The 14,892-nt window shown below is 26.7% G+C and overlaps 1 long non-coding RNA gene across 1 annotated transcript; it reads right to left on the reverse strand.

Moving 5' to 3' along the window:
* Positions 1-426, reverse strand: LOC135124749 (uncharacterized). Its single transcript, XR_010279827.1, has 2 exons — positions 344-426; positions 1-222 (listed from the first exon to the last, which is right to left on the reverse strand). It is a non-coding gene; the product is annotated as an uncharacterized LOC135124749 (long non-coding RNA).
* Between the last annotated feature and the right edge of the window lie 14,466 nt (positions 427-14,892).

The raw sequence follows: 14,892 nt of genomic DNA on the forward strand, positions 1-14,892 counted from the left end.
TGTGCTTTAAATTTTATGTTTGTAGTTAACTTAATACCAGTGCAAATTTTGATTTAGGTGGTGCAGTCGCATGGCCTTTTCGTTAGCATTGTCAGTAATAAATGGTTTTTTAATTCTCCTACGTCTTCAAATAGTTGGTTCCTCTGTAGTAGTAGTTGTTTCATCTCGTGCACGGACAGCTACAAGAAAGCTGGACATCCAGAAGGCAAGGGCAACGGAAATCTAAGAAACATATATAACTGGTGAGTGAAATACTCACTTTTTAAAACTAAAATGAGGCCAAGAAAATGAAAACGAATTGGAAAAACAGAGAAAAATAGTTCAGAATGAAAAAATAACTCACCTTTAGGTACTTGAACATGGTTGAAGAACTTTTCGTAACTAAAGAAAACAGTGAACAGTCGGGCTTTTATAGTCGACCACGACCAAGTGTCTCGTATTGCACAAAAATAATGGTTTTATTTTTTATGTAAATTTTTTGTAAACAGCCTTTATGTTTTATGCAGTTATTTTACATACTTTGAGTGATAAAAATCCGATTTCCACCATTACACGCTATATACCTGTCTGTTCGACTCTCACAATAGTTTCCCTTGCTCTGACAAAAAATCTCATTACCACCATACTACTGTTCCGGCTTATTAACAGTCGCGTGAGCGCATAGATATGATTAATTACAAAATATATAAATCTTGTTGGATTGTCGACCGTGCTACATCACTTTCCGTGAGAAAAAAGATAAGGGATCAGACATCAACTCGCAGGGAGTAAAAAAGATAATAACTCATTTAGCTGGAAACTTCTTCGAAGTTGTTTTTGTTCTGGAAACTCACAACCGCAATTAACTTCACTTGAACTCTCTTTTTTTCGCAGATTTTAATCAATACCGTGTCATCCACTCATTTAAATTAAACACAAATCAGTTCGGATGATAATTAAATCCAGCTAAAGTTTGGGAACTTTTAAAGAATGTCATAATCATTTTTTCGACAGTAAAACCTTAGCCCTGTACGTACAACGTATATCGATCTCTAATTACACCACCTGGACAAGCCAAACCGGAAGTACCTTTGACAGTACCACATGTGGCCCACGCACGTTCTCTTACCTCCTAATGCTATTTGTGTGGAGCGGCTGAAACTCGTAAGTGCTTAAAAGCGTTTTAGTTTTTATTTACGAGAGCGTCTTCTTACTCGTGTTCAATTTAATTTTAGTTGTTCGAACAGTGCGGTTTTAAAGGTAATTGCTTGTCGGGCTGAAAGTGACAAATGCCCACGGCAAGAGCGTTAATTAAAAAATATGTATGTGTGGAAGGCGGTATGGGTGGTTGTAGGGGTTCGGATTGCTTTCCTCGGGTGTTAATTTTGCATCGACCCAAGTCTTATTTTTTGTGCCGCTTTGTTTATATTGTGTTTTCGATTGATTGAACGTTGGCGTATGTCTGTCACGTTCATCTAACTCGTTTATAACCGCACCCTTCCAAATTCACATCAACCCTTAAGGGGACTCGCTAGACGAGGTATAATATTTTTTTGGTTTTTTGTATGAAAAAATGATATTAATATAGATGTATCATACATCAAACTGCAGCTTTTTTCATATTCTAGAGCGCAGAGACCAGTTCAATCAACTAAAAAAATATGGCTGAGAAATATCGTAAAAAAAGCACATTGTATGTTTTCTTTTCAAGTTTTTTGAGTCATAACCATCATAGAATCGCTTGAAAATTCGCACATGGATAAAACATCACTTTTTACAGGGCGCAGAGTCATTAAATGTTTGTTAGTGGTACAATTTGTTTAAATAATAATGTGTTTATTAAAATCAAAATATACCACAAATTAATGCAAAATACGTCGAATAATTTTAACAGGAATATCAGAGGAAAATTAATGATCTATTGGTTAGCAGAGTTTTTAACAAAAACTAACAATTATTGAAAAAAATGGGTATCAATTCGACAGAATTTGAGCAGTTAGTTCAGTGCTTTGCCGATAGGAGCGCCACTAAAATTTACGGAAGCGACTTTCCAGGTAAAACCCTTACCGCCTGCTCTACCATAAGCTGATTGTTAGAGTTCTCGGCTGATTTTTCTAATTTATGGCAAGGAACTCAGTTTTATAACAAGCCGCCAGGACCGGCCGTAGTAATCTATTGTTAAGGAAATGAACTTTTACACAATGAGGTACTATCATAAAACCGAATTAAAACTGGGGAACTATAATATTTTTACTCCACTCAGGATCCTGAATTCAATACACATGATTACTAAAAACTCATTGTAATATTATTATTAATATATATTTTGCTTTGTTAATTAATAAAACTAATAAACATATTTATCATAATAATAAAAATATATAAAATACAGCTTTTGTTTAACACGTATAAGTAGCTAAGTGTATCTACTACTTATCCCAGAAAGGAGGTGTTTTAAAAAGCTCTACGCCCAGCAACTTCTCCCTTCATTGTTTACTTGAAAAAAGTGCTCGTATATGTTTTCATTTGTCGACAGATCATTTTCAAAATATATTTATAATAAAAATATGCAAGTCTTGGTGATGAAAAATGTACTCCTAATAAATTATTAAAGTACATAAAAAAATAGAAACAAATTTTATTTATTTAAAAAAAATCTCTGGCAAAGGCTCTTCCTATTTCTTCCTAAATCAATTATTTTGGGCAATAATGCGCCAAAGTAAAATCTGCCAAGTTTATCTGACATCTTTTTACATATATTTCTTCATCTTTATAAATTTTTTCTATATTTATTCCTTTGGGTGTCCATACAACAAAATAAACTTGTGAAATACCCGTAACAAGCATTTATCCCTGGACTTGAAATGTACAAAATTTGATTATTTTTTTTTCTAACCACTTCTTCGGGAGACAAATCTTGCGATTTTGAAGGGCATTTAATTTCGACTAATGCACTTCTATCCTCTAGAACCCTGTCTGGACCAGCTGCCAAGTAAGGAAATTGTTTTAAAATAAAGACACACCGTTCAGTTTTTATATTTTTATTTATTTCAAAACACTTGACAGCTTTTTCCTTATTTTGTTGTCCATAGTATGTATGACTATTACTTTTAAATGTACTGTACAAGAGAGACTCCACAGTTTTAGCTGTTGTTGTGGTCGGTCTAAGTTTGTTCAAAACTTGAAGCCGTAACTCTAATTTCTCTTTCTTTTGCCCAAATGTGCCTGTTCCCTAGTGTCTATTTCAATTTGGTCTAAATTCAAAGATAATTTTCTCAAAAAAACCTCTTTGGCTGTCACAAATGTTTCTACATCCATGTCAGGATTATCTAAAAAATATTTAAACCATAATCGCAATCGGGACCAGCATACGTACATTTTTTACGAAATATTTTTTTTACGAATACTTTGTCTAAGACGAGCTTGTTTCATACGCGAACAATATTTTTTTGTTATTAAACCAGGACCGTTTTAATCACAATATATTTACTTATCCCCTCTAAAAAATTCATGACGTCACCTCAACATTTTGCTGAATAAATCCTATCTAAAATGTACAAAATATGAAGAGTCTCTTCTTGTAATTTATCATCCCATTCATATTTTTTGGATTCGGATATATAGGGTGACTCAAAAAATTTAATGAATCCGCAAATTCATTTTATTGATTTAATCAGGAACTACAAAACCGAATGTTTTGAAATATAATGTAAAAAAAAAAACATAATAGACAAGCAGTCGTCACGTTTCTGATAGCGAGGGAAGTACTGTCTAAACTCTTTAGAGCGATTTTTTTGATTTTCCCATTTCTCCATTTTTCAATGTTTCAGTTTGGGATTTTTTCACTGTTTCGATTCTTTAATTTTCCTTCCATTTTTAGGTTTTTCAATATTTCAGCTTTGGAATTTTGCAATATTTCGTTTCTTCAATTTTTCAAATTTTTGATATTGTTTTCTCGGTTTTTAAATTTTTCGATATTTTAATTTTTCGGTTTTTAAAGTTTTAGATTTTTAGATTTCTCACTATCTCGACTTTTCGATTTTTCAGTTCCATGATTTTTCAATTTGTCGAATTTTTAAATTTTAGATTTTTTGTTTTCTTTAACGTTTTGAGTGCTCGATCATTCGATTTTCAGGCTTAGACTTTTTTTGTTGTTCAATTCTTGGATTTTTAAAATTTTTGTTTTTTAAATTTTCCTATTTATCAACTTACTGGGATTTCAATGTTTTGATTTTTTTATTGTTCAATTTCTCGATTTTTTTAATTTTTAGTTTTTGATACGATTTTTTTTTTAAATTTTCAGTTTTTCAATTTATTAACGCTACGATACTTCAGTTTTGCTCGATTTCGATTTCTCAATTTTTCGACATATTACTGTTGGGATTTTTCAATTTATCGATTCTTCGATTTCTCGATTCTTCATATTTTCGGTTTCTCGAATGTCTTCATTTTTCGATTTCTCAATTTTCCGATGTTTCAGTTTTACGATTTTTAATTTTTTTTATTTTTCAGTTTTCAATTTTTGACGTTCCTAAATTTTTCGATTTCTCAATTTTTCGATTAACTGATTTTTTGATTTTCTCATTTCTCTATTTCTTGATTTTTCAATTCTTTCTTCAATTGTGATTTTTCAATTTTTCGATTTCTGAATTTTTCAATGTTTCAGTTTTGGATTTTTCCACTTTTCCGATTCTTCAATTTTCTTTCCATTTTTCAGTTTTTCAAGATTTCAGTTTTAAATTTTTTCACTTTCTCGATTTTTCAATTTTCCTTCCGTTTTTCAGTTTTTCAGTATTTCAGTTCTGGGATTTTGCAATGTTTCGGTTCTTCAATTTTTCCATTTTTTGATGTTTCGATTTCTCGGTTTTTCAATTTTTCGATAGGTATTTTAATTTCTCAATTTTTAAGTTCTAGATTTTCCGTTAATTTTTTAGTTTTCCTTGATATTTTGATTTGTCGATTATTCGATTTTTCAAGTTCTCGGTTTAGATTTTTTGGTTTTCCAATTCTTCGATTTTTAAATTGTTTAATTTTTAGATCGTTCAATTTTTCAATTGGTAATTGTTCAATTTTTCTTTTTTTTTTTGTTTTTTCAGGTTTTCGATTAATAATAATTTTTCGAGTTTTGAAGCTTAAATTTTTCAGCTTTTCAGATTTTTGAATGTTTCGATTTTTAATTTCTTTTTTGTTTCTTCAATTTTTATATTTTTCAATTTTTCGTTTCGATTTTTATTTTCTTTATTTTTACGTGTTTTCAATTTTTCGATTTTTTGCTTTTTCAGTTTTAATTTCTTCAATTTTTTGTTTCCTGAATTTCAATTACATTTTTCAATTTTTTGTTTCTTCAATTTTTGAATTTTTAATTTTTTTTTGTTTCTTCAGGTTTCCGATTAATAATTTTTCCAGTTTTCAAGCTTAAATTTTTCAACTTTTCAATTTTCCATACTTTTAAAAATTTCAATTTTTAGATGTGCGTTTCAGTTTTATATTTTCTTTATTTCTTCAATTATTCGATTTTTCAATGTTTCGATTTTTTGTTTTTTTCAGTTTTCATTTCTTCAATTTTTCGATTTGCGACTTTTCGATTTTTATTTTTTTTTTGTTTCTTCAATTTTTAAATTCTGAAATTTTTCGCTTTAAAATTTCTCAAGTTTTCAGTTTTAAATTAAAATTTTTCGATTCTTCGATGTGCAATTTGTTGTTTCAATTTTTTATTTTCTTTAATTTTTTCAATTTTTCAATGTTCCGATTTTATAATTTTTTGTTTCTTCAGTGTCAGTTACTTCAATTTTTCGTTTCGCCAATTTTTCAATTGGTAATTGTTCAATTTTTCTTTTTTTTTGCTTTTTTAGGTTTTCGATTAATAATAATTTTTCGAGTTTTGAAGCTTAAATTTTTCAGATTTTCAGATTTTTGAATGTTTCGATTTTTTGTTTTTTTAGTTTCTATTTTTCGATTTACGACTTTTCAATTTTTAATTTCTTTTTTGTTTCTTCAATTTTTATATTTTGCAATTTTTCGATTCTTAGATGTCCAATTTTTCGTTTCGATTTTTTATTTTCTTTGTTTTTACATTTTTTCAATTTTTCAATATTCCGATTTTATAAATTTTTGTTTCTTCAGTTTTAATTATTTCAATTTTTCTTTTTTTTTAATTTCTTCAGGTTTTCGATTGATAATTTTTCGAGTTTTCAAACTTAAATTTTTCAGCTTTTTAATTTTCCATATGTTTAAAATTGTCAATTTTTAGATTATGCAATTTTTTGTTTCGGTTTTTTATTTTGTATTTTCAATTATTCGATTTTTCAATGTTTCGATTTTTGTTTTTTCAGTTTAAATTTCTTCAATTTTTCGATTTGCACTTTTAAATTTTCATTTTTTTTGTTTCTTCAATTTTTCGCTTTAAAATTTCTCTAATTTTCAGTTTTTATATTTTTTCAATTTTTGCGATTTTTTGTTTTTTCAGTTTTAATTTCTTCAATTTTTTGTTTCTTCAATTTTTCAATTTTTCATTTTTTTTTGTTTCTTCAGGTTTCCGATTAATAATTTTTCGAGTTTTCAAGCTTAAATTTTTCAACTTTTCAATTTTCCATACTTTTTAAATTTTCAATTTTTAGATGTGCGTTTCAGTTTTTTATTTTCTTTATTTCTTCAATTATTCGATTTTTTGTTTTTTCAGTTTTCATTTCTTCAATTTTTCGCTTTGCGGCTTTTCGATTTTTAATTTTTTTTTTGCTTTTTCAACTTTTCGATGCTTTAATTTTAAATTATGTAATTTTTCACTCATCGAATTTTCCATTTTCCAAGTTTTGGATGTTTCGGTTTTCAGTTTTTTCAATTTTCAATTTTTGAATTTTTCGATTTTTTAATTTTCCGATTTGCAATTTTCGTTTTAGTTTTTTATTTTATTTATTTCTTCAATTTTTCGGTTTTTTAATATTTTTATTTTAGATTTTTTCACTTTTCCGATTCTTCAATTTTCTTTCCATTTTTCAGTTTTTCAGTATTTCAGTTCTGGGATTTTGCAATGTTTCGGTTCTTCAATTTTTCCATTTTTTGATGTTTCGATTTCTCGGTTTTTCAATTTTTCGATAGGTATTTTAATTTTTCAATTTTTAAGTTCTAGATTTTCCGTTAATTTTTTTGTTTTCCTTGATGTTCTGATTTGTCGATTATTCGATTTTTCAAGTTCTCGGTTTCGATTTTTTGGTTTTCCAATTCTTCGATTTTTAAATTGTTTAATTTTTAGATCGTTCAATTTCTCGATTTTTAGATTTTTCAATTTTTCGGTTTACCGATTTTTTTTTCATTTATAATGTTTCAATTTTTCAATTATTAACTTTCTCATTTTTCAATTTTGGTCTAATTTGATTTTTTGACTCCTCTACTGTTGATGTTTTGATTTCTCAATGTTTCAGTTTTTGAACATTCCAATGTTTCGATTTCTCGACTTTTTGGCTTTTAGAGTGTTCAATTTTTGATTTTTGAATTTTAGATTTTTGTTTTTTTGATTTTTTTGGTGTTTCGATTTCCCAATTCTTCAATTTTTCGATATTTTAATTTTTCAATTTTTCGAATTTTTAAATTTTTGATTTTTCTTTTCTTTTATTTCTCAATTTTTGGATTTTTCAAATTTTACATTTTTCTATTTTACAATTTTTTAATCTCAATTTTTCAAGTTTTCAATACTCATTTTTTCAGGATTTGAATATTGAGAATTTTTCAAATTCTGGATTTTCAATTTTCAGATATTTTAATATTTTGGTTTTTTAATATTTCGATTTTTGGGTGTTTTGATTTTTCGATTTTTAGTTTTTGATTTTTCGTCCTTTTAGGTCTTGCTTTAATCAACAATAACTAAAAAATGGATAGTTTAACGAAAAAATTATTTTTACTCCCAGGTGAGCAATAATATTATCTACACTGTCAGATTTTTTTTAAGCCAAAATACGTTATAGTTTTGGCTCAAAGAGATAAATAAGTTTTTCTGTTTTTATTTTTTATTAAAAAAACGAAACCCTTTAATGCAATATAAAAACTATTTCCTTGAAGATTTTTATATTACGAACAAGTAGATATGTCGCACAAGTCTTCAAGTGCTATAGTAAGGATGATATTGGAAGTGGCGTGACTGTAAGGAGGAGCCTTAAGTTACAACATGATACGAGTAGTTCCGGTGAAATATGTTGATTTTTATTTGTTATGGTGGTTTTTTATGTTGATTTAGCGACTATGTATTAAAATTTAATGGGGCAGTGCAAAACAAAATAATTTGTTCAAGTTTTATTGCGTTGAAACTGTCTTGTTGTATGCATAATGCGACATTATTAAGTTTTATGTTGTTTTTTTTTCAAAACAAAATAAAAGTTAAAATACATACATTAAACTATTATTATTTTAGCACGATATTTTTAATATAAATAAAGAAAACTTATTTATATTACACCTAAAGAAGAATGGTTCGATGTTGTTACTTTCCGAGTGTTTCCCTACACGTCTTTCCTTTTTTGCAGAGTCCCTACTAGAATGGAGTCAGCATGTCCACGGACCAACGAAAATACAGCCCCCAGGAGACAATCCAAGTAAGTTCGCCTCTTAAATTCCTTTTCTACTCATTTCCTCGTCCCGACGCCAAATAAACAAATACTGTTCGCACGCCTCTCAAACACCACATTTACTCCAATCCTTCCAAACACCTGCATTCAGGTAGACGTCGACAAGCCGTGTCTGGAATTTATTGCCGCCATTTCCATCTGTAATTCCGATGCGGAACTTCCACTCCTGCAGATAACCACTTTTATGCAGATGGGGAACGAAGACGTAAAACTGCCGTCACGCAGTCTGCCGTAGTGGCAATGTTTGGGTTTCTTTTCTCCTCTCCTTGCGCCTTTTATCCCGACACCAACACCATATTCTGGATCTCGAACACGTGCGTCCGGAACATGCGCCATCGCTGCGCTTTTAATGGCAAATCCATACTGCGAAGACGTGCTTTCTGCTGCACTCGCCTGTTCGAAATCCGAGTTTTCGTCGTCAAAACTAGAAAAAATGTTGCTTACCGCAGACTGCGGGGGAAACTTAACCTCTGTTCGCTGTACACTTTTTTTCAATAAATCAAATTAGTCCCGAGTTCTCAGAAGCGCTTTCGACGCCGTCCCCAGAACTCCCATTTCGAGCGTTGCCCCGGCCTGGGGCCAGATCGGTGCATGTAATTAAAACGGGGGCGGCGTACTACAGAGGTGTACCTGCAGGGCTTATCTGCTGAATTATGAGTGTGCTGTGTTGCACTCTCTCCAGAACAGGACTAAATTGTGTTTGGACGTCGCATTGAGCCTTCAGCTTAAATTACGCCAATTCCGCTTTATAGAGCCGTTCGTTCTGTCGTTTCGGTAGGACCTCAGACGAGATTTGCATTTTGTTATCAAGTTAATTGGGGAGAAAGTGCTCAGGTTGTTGTAATAATATTGTTATGGGGCTTTTTTCAGACGAGGATGTACTTAGTGCCGGTTTTAGTCGTTCTGGGAAATTGTGGGGTGGTGCGAGTGTTTAAATTTTGGAGGGTAAGTGGAAATGTGGAATGAAAGAGGGCTGATTTTTTTGTAGACGCGCGAAGGGTTTTTGAGGGCGGTGTTGTACTTTTAATGTCGTTTTTAAACAAGATGAAAAATATGAGGACTGAGGGCGGCACCCGGTATGACACCCTTTTTAATCACAAATATGTATACAAATTTGGTCGAAGATAAAAACCAATGACGTAAATAACACTTTCGCAGCTTTTTTGACTTGGTTTTCGATTTTTCAAGTTTAAATTTTTCAGCATTTCAATTTTCCATACATTTAAAAATTCAAATTTTTAGGTTTTGCAATTTTTCGTTTCGGTTTTTTATTTTCTTAATTTCTTCAATTATTCTAATTTTTGTTTTTTCAGTTTTAATTTCTTCAATTTTTCGATTTGCGGCTTTTCAAGTTTTAGTTTTCTTTGTTTCTTCAATTTTTAATTTTTGCAATTTTTCGATTTAAAATTTCTGCTAGTTTTCAATTTTTATTTTTCAATTTTTCGGTTCTTCGAATTGCAATTTTTCGTTTCGATTTTTTATTTTCTTTCTTTTTACGTTTTTTCAATTTTTCAATGTTCCGATTTTATAATTTTTTGTTTCTTCAGTGTCAATTATTTCAATTTTTCGTTTCTCCAATTTTTCAATTGGTTATTTTTTGTTTCTTCAATTTTTATATTTTGCAATTTTTCGATTCTTAGATGTGCAATTTTTCGTTTCGATTATTTATTTTCTTTGTTTTTACATTTTTTCCATTTTTCAATATTCCGATTTTATAAATTTTCGTTTCTTCAGTTTTAATTATTTCAATTTTTCTTTTTTTTGTTGTTTCAGGTTTTCGATTAATAATTTTTCGAGTTTTCAGTTATAAATTTTTCAGCTTTTCAATTTTCCATACTTCTAAAATTTTCAATTTTTAGATTTTTTTCGTTTCGGTTTTTTATTTTCTTTATTTCTTCAATTATACAATTTTTCAATGTTTCGATTTTTTGTTCTTTTAGTTTCAATTTTTCGATTTACGACTTTTCAATTTTTAATTTCTTTTTTGTTTTTTCAATTTTTATATTTTGCAATTTTTCGCTTTAAAATTTCTCGAGTTTTCAGTTTTCTTTCTTCAGTTTTAATTATTTCAATTTTTCTTTTTTTTAATTTCTTCAGGTTTTCAATTGATAGTTTTTTGAGTTTTCAAACTTAAATTTTTCAGCTTTTCAATTTTCCGTATTTTTAAAATTTTCAATTTTTAGATTTTTTTCGTTTCGGTTTTTTATTTTCTTTATTTCTTCAATTATACGATTTTTCAATGTTTCGATTTTTTGTTTTCTTAGTTTCAATTTTTCGATTTACGACTTTTCAATTTTTAATTTCTTTTTTGTTTCTTCAATTTTTATATTTTGCAATTTTTCGATTCTTAGATGTGCAATTTTTCGTTTCGATTTTTTATTTTCTTTGTTTTTACATTTTTTCAATTTTTCAATATTCCGATTTTATAAATTTTTGTTTCTTCAGTTTTAATTACTTCAATTTTTCTTTTTTTTGTTTCTTCAGGTTTTCGACTGATAATTTTTCGAGTTTTCAGCTTAAATTTTTCAGCTTTTCAATTTTCTATACTTTTAAAATTGTCAGTTTTTAAATTATTATGCAATTTTTTATTTTGGTTTTTCAATATTTCGATTTTTGTTTTTTCAGTTTAAATTTCTTCAATTTGTCGATTTGCGACTTTTAAATTTTAATTTTTTTTGTTTTTTCAATTTTTCGATTTAAAATTTCTCCAGTTTTCAATTTTTACATTTTTTCAATTTTTGCGATTTTTTGTTTTTTCAGTTTCAATTTCTTCAATTTTTTGTTTCCTGAATTTCAATTACATTTTTCAATTTTTTGTTTCTTCAATTGTTCAATTTTTTATTTTTTTTTTGTTTCTTCAGGTTTCCGATTAATAATTTTTTGAGTTTTCAAGCATAAATTTTTCAACTTTTTAATTTTCCATACTTTTAAAATTTTCAATTTTTAGATGTGCGTTTCAGGTTTTTATTTTCTTATTTCTTGAATTATTCGATTTTTCAATGGTTCGATTTTTTCTTTTTTCAGTTTTAATTTCTTCAATTTTTCGATTTGCGACTTTCGATTTTTAATTTTTTTTGTTTCTTCAATTTTTAAATTCTGAAATTTTTTGCTTTAAAATTTCTCGAGTTTTCAGTTTTAAATTAAAATTTTTCGATTCTTCGATGTGCAATTTTTTGTTTCGATTTTTTATTTTCTTTAATTTTTTCAATTTTTCAATGTTCCGATTTTATAATTTTTTGTTTCTTCAGTGTCAGTTATTTCAATTTTTCGTTTCGCCAATTTTTCAATTGGTAATTGTTCAATTTTTCTTTTTTTTGTTTTTTCAGGTTTTCGATTAATAATAATTTTTCGAGTTTTGAAGCTTAAATTTTTCAGCTTTTCAGATTTTTGAATGTTTCGATTTTTTGTTTTTTTAGTTTCAATTTTTCGATTTACGACTTTCAAATTTTTAATTTCTTTTTTGTTTCTTCAATTTTTATATTTTGCAATTTTTCGATTCTTAGATGTGCAATTTTTCGTTTCGATTTTTTATTTTCTTTGTTATTACATTTTTTCAATTTTTCAATATTCCGATGTTATAAATTTTTGTTTCTTCAGTTTTAATTATTTCAATTTTTCTTTTTTTTATTTCTTCAGGTTTTCGATTGATAATTTTTCGAGTTTTGAAACTTAAATTTTTCAGATTTTCAATTTTCCATATGTTTAAAATTGTCAATTTTTAGATTATGCAATTTTTGGTTTCGGTTTTTTATTTTGTATTTTCAATTATTCTATTTTTCAATGTTTAGATTTTTGTTTTTTCAGTTTAAATTTCTTCAATTTTTCGATCTGCGACTTTTAAATTTTCATTTTTTTTGTTTCTTCAATTTTTCGATTTAAAATTTCTCCAGTTTTCAGTTTTTAATTTTTCACTTTTTCGTTTGAATTTTTTATTTTCTTTATTTTTACATTTTTTCAATTTTTCGATTTTTTGTTTTTTCAATTTTAATTTCTTCAATTTTTTGTTTCCTGAATTTCAATTACATTTTTCAATTTTTTGTTTCTTCAATTTTTCATTTTTTTTGTTTCTTCAGGTTTCCGATTAATAATTTTTCGAGTTTTCAAGCTTAAATTTTTCAACTTTTCAATTTTCCATACTTTTAAAATTTTCAATTTTTAGATGTGCGTTTCAGTTTTTTATTTTCTTTATTTCTTCAATTATTCGATCTTTTTTTCAATTTTTTGATGCTTTAATTTTAAATTGTGTAATTTTTCGTTCCGATTTTTTATTTTCTTAATTTTTACATTTTTTTTGTTCCTTCAATTTTACGATGTTTTTAGTTTTTTCAATTTTCAATTTTTGAATTTTTCGATTTTTCAATTTTTCGATTTGCAATTTTCGTTTCAGTTTTTTATTTTATTTATTTCTTCAATTTTTCGGTTTTTTAATGTTTTGATTTTATAATTTTTCTTTTTCAATGCGAAATTTTTGAATTTTTTCAATTTTTCGATTTTTCTTTTTTTAGATTTTGTTTCTTTTCAAGTTAAAATTTTTCAGTTTCTGGAGTTTTCAATTTTTAGTCTGTAGTTAAATTTTTCACTTTTTCAATTTTACGATTTTAGAATTTTTCCTTTTTCAATTATGTATTGGATTTATTTTTTAGATTTTTTTTCAATTTCTCAATATTTAATTTTTCAACTTTTCCATTCACAATATTTCGACGATTTTATAATTTTTCGCTTTTACAATTTTTGGGTGTTCGATTCGATTCGTGTTTTTATCTTTCCAATTTTCTAGATTTTTAGTTTTCCAAAGTTTCAATTTTTTGTTTTTTCAATGCTTCGATTTGCAATTTTTCGATTTTGCAATTTTTCTTTTTTCAGTTTTTCGATTTTTCAATTTTTACAGATTTTTAGTTTTGTTTTGTTTGAGTTTTTTATTTTGTATTTTCAATTATACAATTTTTCAATGTTTCGATTTTTGTTTTTTCAGTTTAAATTTCTTCAATTTTTCGATTTGCGACTTTTAAATTATAATTTTTTTTCATTTCTCCAGTTTTCAATTTTTAATTTTTCAATTTTTCGTTTTGATTTTTAAATTCAGAAATTTTTCGCTTTAAAATTTTTCGAGTTTTCTTTTTCAATTTTTCGATTCTTCGATGTGCAATTTTTCGTTTTGATTTTTTATTTTCTTTGTTTTTACATTTTTTCAATTTTTCAATTTTCTGATTTTATAATTTTTTGTTTCTTCAGTTTTAATTATTTCAATTTTTCTTTTTTGTTTCTTCGGGTTTTCGATTGATAATTTTTTGAGTCTTCCAGCTTAAATTTTTCAGCTTTTCAATTTTCCATACTTTTAAAATTGTCAATTTTTTGTTTCGGTTTTTTATTTGGTATTTTCAATTATTCAATTTTTCAATGTTTCGATTTTTGTTTTTTCAATTTAAATTTCTTCAATTTTTCGATTGGCGACTTTTGAATTTTCATTTTTTTTCATTTCTTCAATGTTTCGATTTAAAATTTCTTCAATTTTCAATTTTTCTTTTTTTTTTGTTTCTTCAGGTTTCCAATTAATAATTTTTCGAGTTTTCAAGCTTAAATTTTTCAACTTTTCAATTTTCCATAGTTTTAAAATTTTCTATTTTTAGACGTGCGTTTCAGTTTTTTATTTTCTTTATTTCTTCAATTATTCGATTTTTCAATGTTTCGATTTTTTGTTTTTTCAGTTTTCATTTCTTCAATTTTTCGCTTTGCGGCTTTTCGATTTTTAATTTTTTTTTGCTTCTTCAATTTTTCGATGCTTTAATTTTAAATTGTGTAATTTTTCGTTCTGATTTTTTATTTTCTTTATTTTTACATTTTTTCAATTTTTCATTTTTTTTGTTCCTTCAATTTTACGATGTTCAACTCATCGAATTTTCGATTTTCCAACTTTTAGATGTTTCGGTTTTTAGATTTTTCAATTTTCAATTTTCGTTTCAGTTTTTTATTTTATTTATTTCTTCAAATTTTCGGTTTTTTGATGTTTTTATTTTATAATTTTTCTTTTTCAATGTGAAATTTTTGAATTTTTTCATTTTTCGATTTTTTTTTCGATTTTGTTTTTCAAGTTAAAACTTTTCAGTTTGTCGAGTTTTCAATTTTTAATCTCTAGTTAAATTTTTGATTTGCATATGCATTTAAAATATGTAATAATAATTATAATTTAAAAAATTTTTCACCTTTTCAATTTTACGATTTTAGAATTTTTCTTTTTTCAATTATGTATTGGATTTATTTTTTCAATTTTTATTTTTCAATTTCTCAGTATTTAATTTTT

Source organism: Zophobas morio, unplaced genomic scaffold (assembly GCF_036711695.1).
Source record: "Zophobas morio isolate AGI-343-1 ecotype UQ-CSIRO unplaced genomic scaffold, CSIRO_AGI_Zmor_V1 ptg000008l, whole genome shotgun sequence".
Lineage (NCBI taxonomy): Eukaryota > Metazoa > Arthropoda > Insecta > Coleoptera > Tenebrionidae > Zophobas > Zophobas morio.